This window comes from Pelodiscus sinensis, chromosome 5 (genome assembly GCF_049634645.1).
Source record: "Pelodiscus sinensis isolate JC-2024 chromosome 5, ASM4963464v1, whole genome shotgun sequence".
Taxonomy (NCBI): Eukaryota; Metazoa; Chordata; order Testudines; family Trionychidae; genus Pelodiscus; species Pelodiscus sinensis.
Window position 1 is genome coordinate 11153877 of NC_134715.1, and position 19951 is coordinate 11173827.

The following is a 19951-nucleotide window of genomic DNA, read 5'->3' on the forward strand; positions in this document are numbered from 1 at the left end:
GCATGGGCAACAGTAAACAAAATGTCTGGCGGGCCTCATGTGGCCCTCAGGCTGTAGGTTGCACGCCACTGGTGTAAGTAAGCAAGCCAGGCAAAGGGTGAGGAGGCTGTATAGGACTGACACAGCCTGACACTGGTAGACCCCTGTCTCTTAACTTCTACTCTAGTGCCCTGTCCACTAAACCTTTCTGCCTTCCCTGGGCAGAGTAATTCTCTGCTCTGTGCTGCTTATCTTAGCAGAGCACTACAGCAGAGTACTTGCCTCATATCCTGGGACCAACATAGTAAACTGTCCAGGATGGTCCCTCTTCCTTGCAAACAGGGGCCATTCCCAGGGGGTGAGGGAGAGTTGCAGTAAACCTGTAACCACTGTATTGGATTGAACTGAGATCACCCTATAGTAACATCTTCTCCTGCTGTCCCCTGGCAATACAGCATGTTACAGTTTACACTAAAAGAAACAGACTTAGTTCCTTTAGGAACTATTCAGACAAAAAAAAAGCCACTCACCCGTAAAGGTATGCAAAGAACTCCCTGCACCAGTTTCTCTCTCCACTACACTGCTAAAAATCAAGGGTAATCCTACTGCTGTCAAGGAATTTATCTCAGAGTTCTCAAACTTTGCCATGGCATTGGCCACAAATTAAAGCACAAACCTCTTGAACTTGTTCCCCCAGTTTATGACTGTGGCACAGCTTTGTGGCAACTACAGGAATTGCTGACAAGGAAAAAGTGATAACTGAGACGTGTGTGTGTGTATTTTGAGATTGATGTTATTTAGCATCTTCAAGCAAGGACATCCAACATGTGATCTGTCAGTTCTCTATCAGCCACGTTTTGAAAATGACTGAATTACACCTTTGTTAGTGAGATCTAAAGCAAACTACCCCTAATAGATTTTCCACTCTTACTATGATTCACGTTATTAAAATAGGGTTGTGATTGTTGGTTTCTCAGCTAATCCAGATTTGGGCTTTTGGATTCTTGCTTCAGGAAATCATTCAAAAAGATGTATCGTAGCAGAGACATTGTATAAAACTTGTCACACAGTGAAAGACACAAGCAGACAAGACTGTTGTTAACTGTGCTAAGCTGTCTTTTACAACTTAGAATACAAAGGAGTGTCTTTCACAAGGAAGGAAAAACAAAAGACAGAACTATGAAGCACTTTAAAGACTAACAAGATGGTTTATTAGGTGATGAGATTTCGTGGGCTAGATCCACTTCCTCAGATCAAATTGTGGAAGAAAATTGGCATCCCTTTGGTATTGGTCATGCCAATTTTCTTCCACAATTTGATCTGAGGAAGTGGGTCTGGCCCACGAAAGCTCATCACCTAATAAACCATCTTGTTAGTCTTTAAAGTGCTGCATAGTCCTGTCTTTTGTTTCAGCAAGACCAGACTAACATGGCTATATCTCTATTACTAAAGGAAAAACAGGCAGACATATTCCTGAGTGGCTGAAAACCCTCTCAGCATTCTTTGCATGCTAGACTTTGGCTCTGAAATCTTTTGTGAGGACAGCAACACATACAAGATTTAAGAACAAGAAAATATTGATGCCCATTTACAAGATAATTTCCTCAGTTTAAAGCTTACCTTGTAACAGTTTTACTGGCTGACCTTCAAAGGCTGATAAATATCTAATTAGAGGGTGCGAATGTGAAAATGCTAAATTATCAGGTGTCACAAATACCCTCATCACAGTGGCAAAACATTTTGGAACACTACTACTAATTAAAGGATGGAATTAAAAGTGACAGTTAAAACAAAGAGCCAGTTAGTTCAATTTTAGTCAATATTTTTTTCCCTAAATGATCTCTTGTGTTTTCTCACAGTACAGGCTACAGCCCACTTGTTCTTCCTCATGTGCCTATGCCCACACACAGAAGCAGGCTCTCCTTCCAAGGACAGGGAAGGAAATATTGACATGAAAACTAGTTAAATCCAAACACATGCAGCAAAGCACTTAATGTTAAGCACATGCTTAAGTACATGCTTACAGCTAGGATTTTCAAGCTAGACAAAACAAGATGGTTCCAAAATGACATTAAACTTGGGCATCTAACTCCTTTAGAAATCCCAGCCGAAAGCCTTACTTCGGGACAGCGCCTCCGTTCAGCATAGCCCTTGAGCCTATGCTTAACTTTGAGCATGTGCTGAAGCCCCACTGAAGTCAATGCTTCATGCTTCAGTAGGATGAATCTAATTCTGTGCTCGAGTGCTTTGCTGAATTAAGAACTAAGAAAGTGCTGCACACATCACAGGAGAAATACAAAACAAGCTTTACACCTGTTGCTTTTTTCCATTGGAAGTGTGCAGGCTCCAGCTGCCGCTGCATAAGGGAAAATTATAGCTCTATCACCCACACACACAATAGGGTTTAAACACGTATCTGTGAAGAGTGAGTTCTGGATCCAGTTTCATACAGGTCTGGCTCCCAACTGGAGTTGGAGAAGAGCATTTTCTACACTGTTGCTAGAGAAGGGAGAGTTCGCAGTTACACTGCCAAACCCAGGACAGTGTTGTATCCAGGGGTTCCCTCTAAGCTGCGCAGCTGTGCCACCGCACACACACACAAAAAAAAATTGGGCCCGTCCCCCTCATTTGCAGAACCACGCAGCTGCACTCGACACCACTCACTTTCCTGCTGGAACAGAAGGTGAGTGGTAGTGGCAGCAGCAGCCTGGTGGATTCTGGCCAGCTGAATGGTGGCAAACGTCTATCCCCTTTGCAGCCGGCTGGAGCCGGGGCGCACGTGGCCAGGCTGTACCTGCTGTCCCCTTTGCTCCGGCTGTGGCCGTGTCACCAGCCTCGGTTCCAGATCCGGTAGGCAGGTCATCACTTGCACTTCAATGAGGACATTACTTGAACTTCAATGCACTGTGGTTTGAGTTTCCCTGTTTTCTTTGCTTTAATTAACCACCTTTAATTCGTGAACTGGTTCTATTAAAATGACTGAATTTCTTCAATTATTATGTCAAACTCAGTAGTCTCTCTCATTTTAATTAGATTGCCTGCCTTTAAATTGTTTTAAAAAAATCATATTTAATCTAAACACTTATAATGCAACATTTTCAAATAGCCAAAAGTTACAATCAAAGATCTAAAACAAATAGTATCTTTTCTGAATATATTTTCAACTCATAATCTACTGACTTACCACAACATGGAGGAAGATATAGTATACAATAGCTGAAGAAATCAGTATATAAACCATCAAGCATGTAATTCACAAATTCAAGAGCCCAAAAAAGGACTATTATTAGATCAGTGACTCTCAACCTTTCAGGGCCACCATACCCCCTCTCAGGTGTCTGATTTATCTTGTGCACCCCCAAATTTAAAAACTACTTGCTTACAAAATCAGCTATAATCACTGAAACATGTGACTCAGAGATGCAAACTCAATCCCCAGCACAAAATTCAATGAATAAAGGGTGTGTGTATCTCTGTGTGTGTGTCTCCGAGAGAGAGGGATAGATAAAGGGGTGTGTGGGGGTATGTATGGAGTCAGGCAGATGTATGAGGGCAGTAAACAAACACGCATATCAAGCAATGCACTGCTCAGGAAAGCAATAGCTGTGGTATCTCCCTTTATTCATAATTATAGTTTATTTGATGTTGACAGTGAAGAAGCCCAATGTGTTTTCAGTTGTAGGAATCTGAGTCACATTATCAGGAAACTTGTTATAATTCACACTTTAGACTGAACTATAATTCCCTTTGTTTGGCAGACATCTAGTTTCCTTCGTGGCTACTGAAAATGTTGCAATATTAACTATAAATAATCTGAAATCAAATAAATAAAGTTATTTAAAGCTGTTAATAATCCCTTGTTTTAGTATTCTTTTTTCCATAACATTTAAAATGTACAAGAGATATTTGTTAGTAATTGCTGGGTGCCCCACATCCGAAGAGGAGCACGTGACCCCCCCATATTGCTGCACAAGACAAACTCACTCCACTCATGGATGGAAAATCATAGAGGGAACACCGCTGCCCAGCCTCCCAGGGAGCCCCGGGTGTACCCCTGTCTGACACACAAACACATTGGTCTCCCCTCCCAAGCCACGTACAAGGAACTGTGAGATTGTCACAAGGCAGGAAGGGGAAGATGGTAGAAGGAGAGGGATGAACCGGAGTTTTCAAACCCCACATTGAATCCAGCCAGGAGCCAAACATGCAACAGAGGACAATACACAGGAATTTTATCTGGAAGGTTTTGCACTGGGGTGTTGCTGTAGCTGGAACCGGTGCCAGTGAGGTTGCCCCAGCAGGGGCAATCTGAGGGAAAGTCAGTCCACAGTCTGAGTTGCACATTGAATCTGGCAGGTACAGGATCAGCTCCTCCTCACCATTCCCTTCTGTCCCCTCTCCCTGACCCTGAAATTCGAGTCTTGTTTCCAGGCTCTAGTGTTCTGAGTCATGCTGGCTATAAGGAGACAAGCACTGAAATCTGTGCACTGCAGACACATCAATAATAGAACTGAAATCATCCTTTGTTAAAAATAGACACTTTTCTTAATAACTATTTCATATACTGTGTGTAGGATATGAAAGTCCATACTGTGTGTAGGATATGAAAGTCCCCTGCCTGAAGTGTTCAAACAAAGCCTGGTGTTAGACCCCAAGCGTTTCAAGCAACTCCACTTCTGATTTTTACAAACAATGTTTGTTTGTTGCAGTTTTTATTTATATTTATACAGACAGAGACACATATATACACAGAGAGTGAGAGAGAGTTTTGAATCCAATTGATGCAAATGAATTATAAACCACCTCTTGCATCTTTCTCCTTCCCAATCTCTCCCCAAAATTGGAGGAGCAGGAAATCAGCTGTTTGCAGCTTCCAGCAGGGCCATGGAGTGACCAGTAGCAGGGGGAACTGATCTGAGGGCATGGCATGGCAACTGTGAGAGGTAGGTAAAGAGGATGCACAACTAGAAAGAATTTAAAGAACCTTAACATCCCAAATGTTACCAAAGGATCACTAAGGTGGCTCAGTCAGCATTTAATTCATATGTTAGAAATGAGTTTCCTTATCTCTGTTGCTAATAGCTCCTTAGATTCTTTGGTAGTCTTATCAGCTTGATTTTCCTTGACTATTTCTACTACATATTTTACCATTTGCTTGTTATTCACTTTGAACAATGAAAACAAGTTGGCCAGCATCTCTTGTTTTTCCTAGTCAGTTTCACTCTCTGGTGTTCATGCACTAGGACATGACTGCATATTTTGGGATCACAGCACTTTACAGGTTTGTTTTCATCCCTCATCTATCTGCTTCTACACATACACACCGCTCTACGCCCCCACGTTGTTGTAGCTGATTCCTTTTCTAAATGTCTATTAAAATGTTTTTAGAAAAGCTAACATCAAATGTAATTGATATGCCTAAAACTAGACAATAATAGCTGTATCTACTTTTCCTGATACTTAAAATTTTTTTTCTCCTTTTCTCCTTTCTCTCTCTGGCTGATTATTCATATACTTGTGCATATATAGAAGCTTTGGCTTGCCTAATCAACACCTCCTTCTCCCTGATTCCCTTAAGCATTGCCCCCCATTCAGGCTTTGTGATGTCAGAACAGTTTCCATCATGTTGAATGGTGATATCATAAAATATAGATAGCAGCAAAACTGAATGAGTTGGGTAGGAACAGAAGGCTGGTTGTGGAGATGTTTACCAATCTCATCTTTGCAATAAACAATGTTGGGAACTAGAGGCAAGGAACCCAGGTATTACATGGGTCTTGATAGAATATAGGAAAGTTTGCCAAACGTGAGATTTTCTGGTGATCCTGCTGCAGGTGAGCCTGGCTGATCTCATTGGACACATGCCTGGTTCATGCAAATTCCCTTCTTCTTGATTGCTTAGAGATGGAGGGTTTGCAAGCATCAGTCAACCAGTAGCAGAGCTGCTGAACCAAGATTTAGCTTTGTAAAGGTGAAGGTCTAGGACTGAAACATGTGAGTCAGAGATGCAAACTCAATCCCTAGCACAACATTCAATAAATGAAGTCAGGGGAGTGAAGGGGGGGGGGATGAAGTGGTGTCTGTGGGTGTGTATGGAGACAGGCAGCTGTATGAGGGCAGTTAGATTCTGCTGCACATTCTTACCAGCATACACATGGCAAGTAGGAAAATGGTTGCTAATGTAGTTAGAAGTGACCTTATCTCTCTTAAACTGTCACTAATGTCCCTGAAGATATTCATCTCCAAAATAACCTTAATTCCTTAACTTAAAAAAAATAAATCTGGGTATGGTTACACTGGCACCCTCGTTCGAACTAGGAATGCAAATGCAGGCATTCGAAATAGTCAATGAAGTAGGGATTTAAATATTCCATGTTTCATTAGCAAGATCTAGCCGGCGCGCTAGTTTGAATCACAGCTGATTCAAACCAGGAAGTGCGCACTGGGACACGTTAGTTTGAACCAAACCCGTTGGTTCGACCTGACGTTGCTCCTCATTTTTCGAACTACCACGTCCCATCGTGCACTTCCTGGTTCGAATCACAGCTGATTGAAACTAGCGCGCTGGCGAGACCTTGCTAATGAAACGTGGGATATTTAAATCCCCGCTTCACTGACTATTTCGAATGCCTGTATTTGCATCCCTAGTTCGAACTAGGGTGCAAGTGTAGACATACCCTCTGGGAGGTAGATGAAGTGCACATTTTAATGGTGCACACATGTGAATAGGGCATTCCATGCATAAATGACACCATCCTGTCAAATCCCTCTTTATGTCTGTTATTACTCTAGTCATTTCCAACACACACAAAATTGTGGGAAATGGTAAAAAAAAAAAAATTAAAAATGGAATGTGGGTCTCTGTCAGGGAGTCTATATTTTATAATTAATTACATAGCAATTAAAAAGAACTTCCAGCTGAACACTTTTTTATATTAATTACATTAGGACATGGCTACGGAAAATTTTGCAGTATTCATTGTATTTATTTGATTTCATATTATTTAAAGTCATACACCTTGTTAATTATCCCTTGTTTTAGTAATCTTTCTTCCATAATATTTAAAAATAAATACAAGGTATTTGTTAATAACAGGTGGTTACCACAGTGGCACACATCCAAACAGGCGCACCTGACCTCAGTATTGGTGCACAAAGACAAAACTCACTCTGCTCACGGATGGAAAATCTTAGCGGGAATGCTGGTGGTAGCCATACTGTATTTTACATTGCCCAGGTACAGTTTGCATAGGCTTTGTGAGGCTCCAACTTAGTAAGCGGTAAATAGTATTTAAGGGTTTGGAAAACAAGAAGGTGGGATTTGCACAAGCCTTCAGCACTCCCGCTTCTCTTCCTACTGTCTTCACTGAGAGGACGCTTCAGCATCTTGGGGTGTGTCTAGACTACCTAGTTTTGTCGACAAAAGTGGACTTTTGTCGACAAAACAATACCAGCGTCTACACTACCGCGGAGTTCTGTCGACATAACGTCGACAGAACTCCGCGGTTTTGTCGACGCTGGTATACCTCGTTTTACGAGGCATAACACTTTCTGTCGACAGAACTCTGTCGACAGAAGGTGTTATTGCCTGTAAAACTGCGTCCAGACTACAGAGTTCTGTCGACAAAGCGGCTTGCTTTGTCGACAGAACTCCATGTGTCTGGACGCAAATTGTCGACGGAAGTTTTGTCGACAGTATCTGTCGACAAAACTTCCGTCGACAAAACGCGGTAGTCTAGACGTACCCTTGGAAATCTCCATGCTAACTTGTTCAATTTAATTAGCATTCAATGCAGTATAATCAGCTCGGCTTTAATATGCTTATACACTGAGGGCCAGATTGCGCCTAGGCCTTACAAGCACACACATGTGGGGTTTGTAGTGGTGAAAGAGTGGAAGCTTTAATGCAACGTGTTTGGGGGCCAGGCCCTCTTGTTCATGGGAGCACAGGGACCGCACCCTCTGCAGTGCTCTGAGGGCATAGTGTCCCAAAAGGAGGCAGGGCCATAGGATCAGCACAAATGAGATCAGTGGGATCAACACAAATGGGAAATGGGTTGGTTGGGCGCGTGATGCACCCATTGTACGCTACTGCCCCTGCACACCAGAGCATTTCAGAGGATAATCTGCCTCCTGGGGGGGACAGAGCATTCCCAAGCCTGAATCTTAAGACACAACTGCACCCATATGAAAACACTGTTTGCCACACACTGATGAGGGCAGATCACAGATGTGGAAAATGTTGTGGTATTCACTCTCTCGTATGTGCATAAATGAGGGAAATGCATCTTGTGGCCCCTAGCTCACATGCACAGTGTAATCTTCACAATGAACGCAGCGAACCATTGAGCGATTCCTTTATGAACAGGTAACCCCACAATCTTTCTCTTCAGCTATATAGTTACGACTTTTCTCTCTCTCCCTATAGAATATAATCATTGTTGTTCCACAAATCACAACAGATCACTCGCTTATAGGGGTGGGTTATAAAGTCCTAACGTCCATGGGGAAAAAATGTGTGTGTATTGCACAACAAGAGTTCCTTCACTCGCCCCTCTTTTGGACTGCAGCTCAAACATGGGGGAAACATGGAATCAAGGCTGCATGTGCAGAAAGCCCTGGGGGATGCTGCAGGGAACAGATCCAGTCAGTTTGGTTCTCAGATTTGCTATATATTCATTCATTTCCTCAAGACAGTTCCAGGTTCCAAGTCACTACCAGGTTTGCACTGTTCTATTTAAGAGTATGGGCATGGGAACTAAAGGTCCAGGGAAGCAGCAGCACCCCCAGGTTTTAACCAGGGTCCTGGCTGCCAGCTCCTGTGAGCAGGGTCCCAGCCCCTCAGCGTGGGGATCTGCTCCAAGCCCCACTTCTGCCCCCAAGAGACTGGGGTATGGGGGCTCGCTTTCAGCACCCCTACTATTCCAAGCGTTCCCGTGCATGTCAAGACCAGTGGAGCATAGCAGTGTGTATACCAGAAAAACCCATTCCTTGCAGAAGAGGAATATCTATCACTCTCTCCATTTAAGGGTTGTGTTCTACCTATAGAAGTGGTAGAAATTTGTGATGCTGAAAATAAAAACCGTTTTTCTTACCTAGTTTCTTCATAACGGAAGAGGTTGTTTGACAATTTCCTGCCAAACAATTCCACAAAAAGTACTGTTTTTCCAGCAAGCAAGGCAATGTGAAAGCTTTCAGTTCAGGCTTACACTATCGCTTTCTTTGTTTTTGTTCAAAGATTGAAACAAAGTGAAATGACCTCAAAACAATTTGAAACCATTTTAATTTTGATCTAAAATGCTGCTTTTTTTCCCCTCTCGTTACAAGCTTTTATACTTTTTCAGGCCATTAAATTTTTTGGAATTTCCGTTTTTTTATTCTGATTTGAAACAGAAGCACATTTCTAAGTGTTGATATTTCCCACAGAAGAAAAATGCTATTTTCCAAATAGCTGTAGCTGCTGGCTATCCATGTTGTATAAAGCGACATCTCTGTTGCACTTCATGGACTACCTGGTTCTTTCTATGCCTGGTCTACACTAAAGGGGAAAGTCAACTTAAGATACACAACTCCAGCTACATTAATTACGTAGCTGGAGCTGAAGTATCTTAGGGTACCGTCTACACTACATGCCTCTGTCGGCAGAGGCATGTAGATTTGTTTATTCAGCAAAGGTAAATGAAGCCGCGATTTAAATGATCACGGCTTCATTTACATTTACATGGCTGCTGCGCTGAGCCGACAAACAGCTGATCAGCTGTTTGTCGGCTCGCCGCTAGTCTGGACATTCCCCCTGTTGACATCAAAGCCCTTTGTTGGCAGCCCCGGTAAACCTCATTCCACGAGGAATAACGGGGCTGCCGACAAAGGGCTTTGATGTCGACAGGGGGAACGTCCTGACTAGCGGCGAGCCGACAAACAGCTGATCAGCTGTTTGTCGGCTCAGCGCAGCAGCCATGTAAATGTAAATGAAGCCGTGATCATTTAAATCGCGGCTTCATTTACCTTTGCCTACAACCCTAATCTACATGCCTCTGCCGACAGAGGCATGTAGTCTAGACACAGCCTTACATAGCGTTTTGGCGCCATCCACACATCAGGAGGTCGACGGGAACACACACTTCTGTTGACTTCTGTCCACTTCCCTTACTCCTCATAGAAGCAAGATTACCAGCACTGACCCGCTAATTTGAACCCTGGTAGATTGACCGTGGCAGCATCGATCTTCTCCATAGTGCAGACAAGCCCTTAGTGAAATGTGAGTCTGCAGCATTTGTTTACACTATTCTGTTAAAATGATATGTGAACTCATCTGTGCAACAGTGGACATTTAGGTGTCACTCTCAAATCAAACAATAGGAACATCTATTCACAAATTATTCAGTGAAAAAATTGCATACATTCTTCCCCTCCCCCCCCCCCCATATTGACAACAAATTACTCTGCCATTTCCTTTCCTTGTAAGTGTGGAAAGCACAGAGCATCCAAATAGCAAGGGACTGTTACCTAATTCCAGTTCAGAGTGAGGGAATCTATTTTATTTTATTTGGCATTTGCAATAGAAAATGTGCAAATCCTTTTTAGGTTTAATTTGAGTCCGTATTAATCTTCCTGCAGACTTTGGATAAAGGAACTCTTCTGTCTGTCATTAACCTTGCAACCTGAATAAAGCAGAGTGGGCTCAAAAACCCACATTTTGTAATTCCTGACACCCAGTGAGGATCGGAGTGAATTAAAACTGCCTGGTTTAATGCTTTCAGACTTTCCTCTTTGTACATCATTCAAAAGAGACTAAAAAAAATGGATATCCAATTGGATGGCACAGCCCAAGGTTCTCTCTTAAAACACAAGATAGCATCTGGCTGTTTTTAAAAATGGGGAGTTTTATCCTCATCTGGTGTAAGTAAGCATAGCTCCACCGACTTAGGCTATGTCTACACTACAGGCAGTCCCCGGGTTACATGGATCCGACTTACATCGGATCCCTACTTACAAACGGGGTGAGGCAACCCCGCACTAGCTGCTTCCCCCAGCAGACCATGGAGACGCGGAGCGGCTTTTCTCAGCAGACACCTCAGCTTGAGAATAAAGGACTAAGGGAAGTGAGGTGTGGGAGAATAAAACTGAGCTCTGGAGAAATGTTTGGCTAGAGTTTCCCCTACAATATGTACCAGTTCCGACTTACATACAAATTCAACTTAAGAACAAACCTACAGTCCCTATCTTGTACGTAACCCGGGGACTGCCTGTATAAGGTTTTTGTTCAAAAACAGCTGTTTTTGTGCAAAAACCGGCAGAGCGTCCACACCTCAAGCGTGTTATTTGCGCAAGTAAATCAGCAGAACAGAGGGCTTTTGCCAGTAAAGTTATTCCTCTCCCCATGAGCAATAACTCCTTTTTGTGCTACTGCTCTTGTGAAAAAGGCATGTGTGGACGGACAACAGGGTTTCTTGCACAATGAATCCCTATCGGCAAAAGCACAGGTACTCTGATGGCCATTCTGTGAATAGCTATCAAAGCTTTCTTGCGCAAGAGTGTCCATGCAGTGTGGACGCTCTCTTGCGCAAAAGCACATCACTTTTGCGATGCGCTTTGAGGTGTGGGTGTGCTTTTGTGCAAGACATTTTTGCAGAAGATCTCTTCCACAAAAGGCTTCTTGCACAAAAACCCTGCAGTGTAGACGAAGCCTTAGAGCAGTGGTCCCCAACGCAGTGCCCCGGGCGCCATGGCGCCCACCGGGCCATTTACGTGCGCCCGCAGAGCAATCTGGGCTGGCCCCGCCCCCGGGCGTGTGGCAGGTGCCAGCCCCGGGCGCATGGGCAGCCCCTACCCCGGGGTCGCGGCACATGCCAGTGTTGGTCCCGGGCGTACAGCGCCTGGGCAGCCCCTGCCTGGGGTCGCAGCACATACCGGTGCCAGCCCCGGGCACATGGGCGGCCCCTACCCAGGGTCGCGGTACATGCTGGTGCCAGCCCCGGGTATGCAGCGCATGCTTGGCCCCGCCCCCGGACACGTGGCACGTGAGCGGCCCCGCCCCCGGACGCGTGGCACGTGAGCGGCCCCGCCCCAAGGTGCCCGGCAGCCCCAAAACGTTGGGGACCACTGCCTTAGAGTTACAACAGTTTACAGCAGAATAGGATCTGGCCTGTGATGCTTTAGATTACAGTTCACTTTCTGCTTATTTAGTTACATAAGACTGTCCAAACTGACTTTTTCCTCACATACACAGTGATCAGCTTTCTGAAGACAAATTCTATTTTTAGTATTTGTTTTATAAGGATAAGTTTTAGTCAAATTTTCCCAGCCCTCTATTCCTTGAAACTGTTCCTTATTGCCATTAACTCGTTAAGCGCATTTTCCCTTATCTCATAGGACTGATCTGCCTGAATGATTTAGAAGTTGGTGACTGAAAAGCATGACCCTGCCATGCACTACTGGGAGAATTTTCTAGACATTGGAAAAAAAGTTGAAAGGTGGTAAAGGATGGTAGGTTTATTAAATCATTCAGCCTTTTGTTGCCACGTGTGATGAAAGACCTTCTATGGACTAAATTAAAAAATGCATTCGATATCTTTAGAATGCCTGGCAGATCCGTCAAAAAGTCATCATTCAAATGTCAAGGAGGACATAGTGCCACCAAGAAAAAAATAGCTCTTTCAGCATGTGGTAAAGATAAGAAATATGTAATGATGTATCCACCCCAAGCCCCCCTTAAAAAATAAAGGTTTGGTCAATGAGGAAGTTCGGCTGCTGATCAGAAGGCTCAGCAGGAGATGAGATTTCAGCACTAGCCAAAGAAATTGTTTATTTCTGGCTTCTTTCGAAAGCTTTCAGTATTAAGCACTATTCAGGATTAAAGGAAAAAACCCTGGCAGCATCATATCCAAGTCCTTTGAGACCAAACTGTCTCAGCTCCTTAAGGATGAATGGGATTAACACTGGGCAACTGGGATAAGACCATGTTTTGCATGTTTAAAAACATGCAAATGTGCTCACATTCTATGGTAAATGCTTCAAATAGAAGCATGTTTACCAATGGAGTTCATGCCGTTGTCTAATCTAATTTATTCTTAATCAACGAGTAATTATTATTATTAAATTAAGGACTAGTGTGTGTAGGGAGGAATACACCAGTGAAAACATTGGTGAGATGAGATATAAATATAGCAAATTGCAGTGGCGATGCTTAGAGTCTTTAGTTTTGCTGATTTGGCTGCACCTGATATTTACTTGTTGATACTTACCTGTAAATACTTTTTAAAAATGGGTACAAACATCTCGGCCATTGAAAGGGCAGGGGGGTTCCAAAGAGGATGGAGAAAGGCTGTTCTCGGTAGTGACAGATGGCAGAACAAGGAGCAATGGTCTAGTTACAGTGGGGGAGGTGTAGGTTGGATATTAGGAAAAACTGTTTCCCTAGGAGGGCGATGAAGTACTGGAATGGGTTACCTAGGAAGGTGGTGGAATCTCCATCCCTAGAGGTTTTTAAGTCCCATCCTGGCTGGGATGATTTAGTTGGGACTGGTCCTGCTTTGGGCTTGAGGCTGGAAGAAACCTCGTGAGGTCATCGAGTCCAACCTCAGGATTCTATGAAAAGAATCTTCGGTGTGTTGTTTCATCTGGATATGAAGACAGATTATAGAAACCACAACTTCTGTTTCATAGTGTAAACTGCTGGTTAGTAGCAGAATTACTGAAGCATGGCTAGCACAACAATTTCCAATTGTCACTCCTCCCCCCTCAAAAATTAAAGAAGCCAGAATTAAGCCAAATTCTGCTTCCAGATCCACCCAAAGCAATCCCAGGCATAAGCATCAGAGCAGAACTTAACCTAACCTAATGCTTTAAGAAGCTACAAATTAGTTGGATGTATTTCTTCTGATGATGAATGGCTCAAAACATATTTTTATTCAGAATTCTTATTTTGGCCATGTGCCTGAGTATCACAGAAGTTGTAAAAAAACAGTTATGGCAGCAGTATAATATGAGTAGGACATAATACAGGAAAACATACTCTTCTTTTTAAGCTTCCTGCATTCAGAGAGCTAGAGTAAAAATGGAATAATCACTGACGTTTCAAATATTGTTTCATTCCATTGGTTTCGTTTTTCTAAATTTTCCACTAAATGATTTTTTTCTGTTTGAAAAAATCTTTACAGAGTTGCTTTTAGAGGCAGTCATTCTTTCAGTATGAGAAAAATTAGGATTTTGTGATTTTAGATTGTGGGGGAGGGAACAATGAACTCAAGAAAAGTCTCCATGAGAGAACACAATGTGCATCTCTTCTGTAACAGGCTGCAGCAATTCAGAACACAATGGCTGCTGCCCTCTGTACACATTATTTTAAGAAATGAGAAGGCGCAAAGAAACAGACATTGCAGTTTCACCATCACATTCACACCATCCATTCCAAAGAATCCATACGCAGACAATCCTCCCACCCAAGTAACGTTATACCCCAGATTGAGGTTAGCTTGCATTTCAATATTTGCCTCCAAAAACACTTCACAAGAAAGCACGGTTGCCAGGTAAGGTCTAATTCCGCAATTCTACCCCTGCTCCACAAGCATAAAAATAACTCCGCTGCATCAGACCTAAGATTTGGCCTTACAGAGGTGCTTCAAGCAGCCACACCCCTTTGGGCAAGTTAAGCACCATTCAGAGTCACATGCCTAGTGTTATATGGGTGGTACTGTGTTCTAGGACACCTTTTTCTTTCTGACCTGGTGCCAAAGCTAAAGGCATGCGTGAGCAACACTCGGATTCCTAATGGATGAAAAGCAGAAGGAATTGAACTGTTACTCTCTTGATTTTCAAGCATGAGCTCTACTGCCCCAGTGAAAGACCTTGCACCCATCCCAGACTTGTATACCTCTCTCTAAGGCTACGTCTACGCTACGAGTTTTGTCGGCAAAAAATATGCTAATGAGGGACTCATTTGCATGAGTCACTATCTCATTTGCATATTTTCTGCCAATCCATTTTTGCACTAGGGGTTTTTGCACAAAAACAAGCAGCGTGGATGTTTTCTGTTTGCACAAAAAGCCCTTTTCCCGCAAGATCAGTAAGGGGTTTTTGCGCAAAAAGAAAATGTCCACGCTGCTTGTTTTTGCGCAAAAACCCCTAGCGCAAAAACGGAGCGGCAGAAAATATGCAAATGAGATCACAACTCATGCAAATAAGACTCTCTTTAGCATATTTTTTGCTGAGAAAACGCGTAGCGTAGACATAGCCCAAGTGGCCCAAACACCACTTGATGTGGGACAGAGAGCAACAGGTGTGAATTACACAGGCTATATATTGAGATGCTAGCTTTCCCAATAGACAGTTAAAAGTAAAAAGAAAACAGACGTAAGTCACACAACCTAGTTAGCTCCTAAAACTCCTGGAGACCGCTAAAAGTCAATCACACACTGAATTAACCGCAAATGCTACCCTGGTCTCCAGTGAACACTTGCAAGTAGCCAGTGGTAAGGTGAGCCTTCCTGCAGGGGTGCAGACAGAATATCCTGGGAATCCGGATAATAAGAAGTGTCACCGGCTCTTTCTGGAGCCCAGCGTGGCTGTTGAGTCAGTGTGAGGTGATGGAAGCAGCTACATGCATGGCCGAGAGGAGTTTTTGTTCAGGACTTTGGCAGGCTGGGAGAGGGCAGCAGGTGGAACGGAGCAGGCTTCTGGCTTGCTCCAGCTCACGCCGCCACAGTGAGTGTGGGAGGAGACTCTTCCACCTGCCGTTCCGCACTTAGGGGAGGGGTCATCAGACAAGGGGGCGGAGTTGGGGTGGAGTGGGATGGAAAAGATGTGGGACGGGGCAAGGCCTGTGGTGAGAGGAGGGCGAGGTGCTCCAGACCCTGTACCTCCCTAGGGATAGCCCAGGTGGCAGGACTGCACAGTTTCTATTAGCATCCCTGAAATTCTAGGATTGCTTACAGTGGGATGATAGTGCCTGGAACTCCAGGGAAGGGAGAGGGGATAGTGCCTTCCTTATTTGCAGTATAGATCTATGCACATTGATTAAAGAAAGCCACTGGTTGGAATAAGGACAGGTTCGCACGTATCAAGCATTTGTAATAATAATGTTGAGACATTTTACACCAAGTCTTTAATGACTTATCGGGTAGGCAGTGTGGCCCAGTGGCTAGCACACTGGCACCCAGACATTCCAACAGAACAATGCAGAAAGCCCCTGTGCAGGAGAGAATAGAGACACAACCCTCAGGCTATGGATCTAGCTTTGCCCATGTGAAGCATGTCTAAATTCCACAGCAAAAGTTGGGAAGAAGGAGAATTATTGAGAGTCAGAATAGAACTGCGAATGGAAACTTTCCAGTGTGTGAAGACTGGACTCAGTGAATTGAACTGGCCTGTGTGCTTAATGATAATTGCTCCCCCTTGCAAGGTATAATGAGAACAACTCTGACTAAGTCAGTTGTTGTTGCACCATTACTTCAGCGAAGAACACATTTCAGAGGAAAAAGCTTCATGTCATGCTAGACCTCATTAAACTTGCCATGTTCGGTATCCAATTCATTAGAATGCTCTTCACTGCACCAGCTGGCAAATGTGTTAAATGTTTATGGAAATGGGCATTGAACAACAGCATTTATTGAGGTCATGATGGCTTCCCCAGAGTTATGAAAGGCTGCTGTTCTGAAATAATTGCATTACCTACAACCGTGATTGAAGACTGCCTTAATACACCTGCAGAACAAAAAGCCCTCTTTCCTATGGGATATCATCTTTCCCAAATGGCAACATGATAAGGAGCAATACATATTTATAGAGCAGCGTTTGCGATAGGCGTTCTCTTTGCACTCTGTAGAAAAGCCAGTAACTGCAGCCAATTACATTGCTTTAAAAGATGTGGAAGACCACAGAAGACCTTCATCTTGCTTTGTACATACAGTCAGGGACTCATTATTCTAAAGTCAGTAAGCAGCGGTCGCTGTCTGGTTTAGTGTACACCGACAGCTTTCGCTCCAGCTTTAAATTTAGGACAGGGCATTAAAAAGAGACCTAAAGGAATGCAAGGTTCATGGTGGCAAATATATGGTGACAATGAGGTTAAAAAGAGAATTTTAACAGCAATTTGATACAGACAGGAAAGCTAAAGATGCAGAACTACTTCATGTGCTCATAAGATTTAGCTCTACGCATGCTCCTTAGAATGGATGCTGGAACACCTAATAAGAGCCTGTGACAGATTCCTAGGGAGGTGTTAAGCTTCCTCCAAAACCCCTGGTGGTGTTATGGGCTTTCAGTCCCACTCCAAACTGAGACCTAAAGAACTAGAGCAAGCAGAACATGGGGTAAGGACAGCAGAAGTGTATATTGGCAGTGAGGGCTTCACTATGATGTTTAGTTTTGTGTTGTTCGTCTGAGACAGAAACCATTTGGGTCCCAATTAAAAAAAGAGCCTCTCTTTTTTTCTGAGTTCTTATCACCACAAGCTAAAACTTTACAGCAGCTCATAGGCAATAACCAAAAACAAGCCAAGTACATGAACACCCCTCCAGGCAAGTTCCTATTTGCTCAAAAAGCCTCTCTATGAATGAGTTTGGTTAATAATAGAGATCTGACCTCTGGGGATGCCAGATGTGAAGACGACAAATGCCTGAGCTTGGCACTGGTTCTTGACACTAAGCCCATTTAAAAAAAAAAAGCACATTTAGATCAAGTATGGGCAGTAATTTTTGCAGGGAGGCCACTTCATGAATTTTGGTATATGGTCATGGGCTGGCTCCAGGCCCCCCCAGAAGGGGTGAGGTTGGGGGGAGAGAGAGCGAGAGAGCACAAACACTGAAATCTTAGGAACAGGGCACTGCCTCTTACGACAGGCTCTCCACTGTGTCACTTAACATCCAGGCTGCAGATTGGAGCAGGCCCGCTGTGCATCTCCCTCTCCCCGACCCCTGCACTGCAGAGATGGGCTACACAGTCAGGGGGACACCCTGGTTTCAGTGCTCCTCTCTCTCCTCCCCTCTGCACAGCTAGCAGGAGAATCCTGGGAGCAGCTCGGCTGCAGGACGGAGCAAGGTGGCGGGAGGGGCAGCCAAACACACGCCGGCCGTAAGTATGCTAATCAGCTAGGCTGGCTGGAGAGAAATGCTTGGTGGGCCCGATCCAGTCCCCGGGCCTGATTTTGCCCACCCCGATTTAGATCATGGTTTCCCAATCCCTGCCAAGTGCTGAAGATGCAGTGTCACCCTTGGGCTGTGTCTAGACTGGCCAGTTTTTCCAGAAAAACAGCCGCTTTTCCGGAAAAACTTGCCAGATGTCTACACTGGCCACTTGAATTTCTGCAAAAGCACTGACTTCCTACTGTAAGAAATCAGTGCTTCTAGCGAAGATGCTATTCTGCTCCCATTCAGGCAAAAGTCCCTTTTGAGCAAAGCTTTTGTGCAGAAGGGCCAGTGTGGACAGCTCAGATTTGTTTTCTGCAAAAAAGCCCCGATAGCAAAAATGGCAATCGGGGCTTTTTTGCGGAAAAGCACATCTAGATTGGCACGGACGCTTTTCCGCAAAAAATGCTTTTGCGGAAAAGCGTCCGTGCCAACCTAGATGCTCTGTTCCGAAAATGCTTTTAACTGAAAACTTTTCCATTAAAAGCATTTCCGGAAAATCATGCCAATCTAGACGCAGCCTTGGAGGCATGTGGGAAGAGACACCAGGGAGACACGATGCCACAAACAGTCATCTTCACTGTGACCTCTGCACAAAAACCGAAGCACAGGCTCTGTGAGCTCTCTTGCGAGCCCTCGTCACTAGACTTCTCAAGTTATTGAACTGTGATTATGAGGGTTCAAGACGTGCAGCAGCGACAGGCAGAATAGGGTTTGATACTTGAATTCCTCAGCTAAAAATATTCACCCAACCTAGGGCTGGGATTCTCATAAATGAGATGGATAGTCAATGCCTTTAGACCCCTTTAAGGGGGCTGCCATGCATGTCACAGACAGCAGGGAAATGTCGATTTCACTTTGCAACAGTGCAACTTGCTTTGTTACGGGTCATCTAGATAGAAAGTGAAACAATAATGTGACATGTTGCACTCGGCACAAAGCTTCCCATCGGAAACATGCAGAACAGGAGAGGAGGACAGTGGAGCTCTGTGAGGTGGATTCTAGGTGTCTTTGTACCACTTGGAAATCACAGCGTGATTAATGATTTCATTCTGTAGTGCCCAGGTACCCCGGTATTGGACCAGTACCCCCATTGGGCTAGGTACTGTACAAAGAGAATAGACAAAATAGTCCCTGACCCAAAGAGTCTACAATCCTAATGTAGGGCCCTACCAAAATCACAGGCATGAAATATGTGTCATGGACCATGAGATCTGATGACCCCACCCCACCCCGGGAAGTCTGGTCTTTTGTGCTTTTACACTAGTTCTGCTGGAGGAAGGAAGGGACAGAGTGAAGCCTCCTTCCTTCCTCTCTCCCCCCTCCTAGTGCTGGAGCAGAGCCGTGTGGAACAGCCCTCCCGGCAGACAGTCATGGAGCCTGTCTCAGCTTCCTGCAGAGCTGCTGGCTGGGAGTCACCTACCTTGCCCACTTACCAGGCACCTCCCAGCCAGAGCCTGCCACTGGCACCCATCCCCTCCTGCCCCAGGTCACCACTCAACCCCCCGCAACCTCCTTCAGGTCACAACTCCCTCCCAAATCCTGCACTCCCTCCTACTCCATTCCCCTAGGCCATAGTCTCCTCCTGCATTCATAATCCCCTCCTGCACTCCAAGCCCCTGCTCCAAATCATAACCCCTCCTTCACTCAGACTCCCGCTTAGATCCCCCCCCGCACTGCAGTTCTCTATTCCAAGCTCCCTTCTGCACCCCACCAAGCATACCAGACCTTGTGCCCCCGCCACAGAAATGCGGCCCTTGCCCACTTACCAAAATCTTGGAGCGACCCCTCCCCATTAAAGATTATTGCCCACCCCTGCCCTAGACGATACAGATTTCATGGGGGAGACC